At 36.0% G+C, this 2,397-nt stretch overlaps 1 non-coding gene across 1 annotated transcript; it reads right to left on the reverse strand.

The window, feature by feature from the left end:
• Positions 1 to 1,642: 1,642 nt before the first annotated feature.
• Positions 1,643 to 1,724, reverse strand: Trnas-aga (transfer RNA serine (anticodon AGA)). The gene has a single exon. It is a non-coding gene; the product is annotated as a tRNA-Ser (tRNA).
• Positions 1,725 to 2,397: the final 673 nt, after the last annotated feature.

A 2,397-nucleotide genomic window follows, 5' to 3' on the forward strand; every position in this document is an offset into this window, starting at 1 on the left:
CGAAAATTAAAGGACCAGTTACAAGGATGCCATCTTGGCTAAACTTCGTGCTTTATTAAGATTTAGAATTTCTTCTGACGATTCAGTAGTTAAAAAACATCTAAAAACCGCATTAGAAAATATATAATGTACAAATGTATTGATGCAAAATCATTGAATTTATAAGTTAAATAAATATCTTTATGCATAAAAAGTAAAATAAGAGTTGAAATAGTTCGGCGTTCCTTGTAACGCCGAAACACGTGTCTGCAGTAATCTGCAATTTGTGCTATTTGACTTTATTTCTTATTTTACTTTTAATTTTTATTTGTGAAAATGTCATAAGGAAGGAACTGAAGGGTGTAGGGGGAAAACCCTGTCAGTCAGCTTTTACACGGAAACAAAATAATGATGCAGTCTAGTTGTTGCTGAAGTTAACTTTTCGAATATTCTATCATCTTTTGACAAAATTCCATAATTCAGCTGAAATATTTTTTTCAAAAATAGGTGGTACTGAAAAAAAAAAAAAAAAACTCATCAGCCAAACATTCAAATGCGTTTTCCTCATAATTGACTGACGGGGTTTTTCCCCTGTGCTCTTCAATTGTCAAAAACGTAAATGCTGCAGAAATTGTAGCAGTGAGAGTAGGTGAAGCAACAGCTACTGTAAGACTTTTCACAATTTTTCAATAAATAATTTCATTTTTCAAATGAAATTGAAAATAGTAATAAGATTTATTTTTTAGGTTTGGAAAAAAATTCGGAACGGGTTTGAACCCTAAAATCACCCCTCTTGCATGCAGCCCTGAGTATTTGATCCTTGCCTTGGCGTTTTCCGTGGTAAAAATTTAAAATATTTTTTCCACAGCTACCGTCTAGTGCACCTTTGTATGCAGGAAATTTAATGAGGAGGTGGTAGGGGGGGGGGGAGAAAGGTTTTGTCCGTTATGTGTAGTTATTATTGTTTTCGATATTCTTAATCTTTCGTTGGGCTAATTTCTTTGTAGAAGAGCTTAGTATTGACACAATATCAAAATTATCCTTATATAACAGACGGAACGCCGACAAGTTTCTCCATATTCAAAAACACGTACTACGAATTTTTATCGGAAGTAGCTTTCAGGGTTGCTGTAAGAACAAACTCTATCCTATCTCCTCCGTTCTGTCAATGTTTCTCATGGCGATTGATTCAGAATATCCGGAAGAAGTTATTCCACCCCCTCCCTGTTTCACACCTTTAAACATAAACATGTAAGAGATATAAATTGAAAAGTACATTATTAAAATCATCAATTGTCACGCGATTTAATACCGAATTTCACGAAATATCAGCCGCAGGCAGCAAACGGTGGAAGGTAAGCGAAACGAGCACGGTGTGAAACCACCAAGTATTAACATTTCCTGTTAACCAATACTGAATTTGAAATTTTATTGCGTGCATGTTCATTTTCAATTATTATAAACTTCTAGCAGAACAAAATTGAAAAGAAATTTGCAACGCAGTTCTCTGCTATTGTGTATGAGGAAGTTTAAAATGAAAGGATAAGAATTAAAATTTTTGCTTCGGGGGGGTTTCAAAGTAAAAAATAAAAATTTACTGATTCAATAGCCACTAGAAAAAAGTTTGCATTGAGTAAACATTTTACAAGAAAAAAAAATAACTCGCAGTCGGTAGGATTCGAACCTACGCGGGAAGATCCCAATGGATTTCTAGTCCATCGCCTTAACCACTCGGCCACGACTGCTTGCACGTCGAGTAAGCAAATCATTTTTTGTTCTAACACCTGTCCTTAATGCTCACAGGAGTGCGCCAGGAGTTCAGAGTCTACGCAGGTTGCCGTGAGCTAACATTTCGAAGGTCACGGCAGTGTACACTTGAAAGCGTAACGCTAAAAAATAAAATAAAAGGTGTGGTAATGCGGCGAAAAGTGAATTGGGCGCTGGATTCGAAATTGGAGGGTTTCGGATTCTAAGCCCAACGCCGAAGAATACCCGTAAGTTAATGCGGAGTACTTGCTAGTGCAATTCTTGGTTCCGAAAGTTCTGGGGTCAGTCATTAGCAATTACACTTAGGTGAAAGGTACTAGAGACTCTCTCTGCTTTTCAGTACCCTGCCGAAATTGAAAGAAACGTGGAGTACTTGCGCATAGTTTTTGTTGTTAGAGCATGAATAATCTTCCACTATTAAAATACTACTACAACGTAAAAGGATCATTATTTAAATTTTGACACCCCCTCCAAGTAAGAGCAGCGAAATTTTCCTTGACCCCCATTGATGCATATTTGCAATATAGTAGCTTTTCTAGTAAGAAAACGATTTCAAAAGCTTAAATGCCATTAAAATAGAGTTATTAGTTTAGAATGATGAAAAAGTATGCCTCGACTACTGCTGTCTATTGAATAGAAATGGGTTTTATA

Source organism: Uloborus diversus, chromosome 8 (genome assembly GCF_026930045.1).
Source record: "Uloborus diversus isolate 005 chromosome 8, Udiv.v.3.1, whole genome shotgun sequence".
NCBI lineage: Eukaryota > Metazoa > Arthropoda > Arachnida > Araneae > Uloboridae > Uloborus > Uloborus diversus.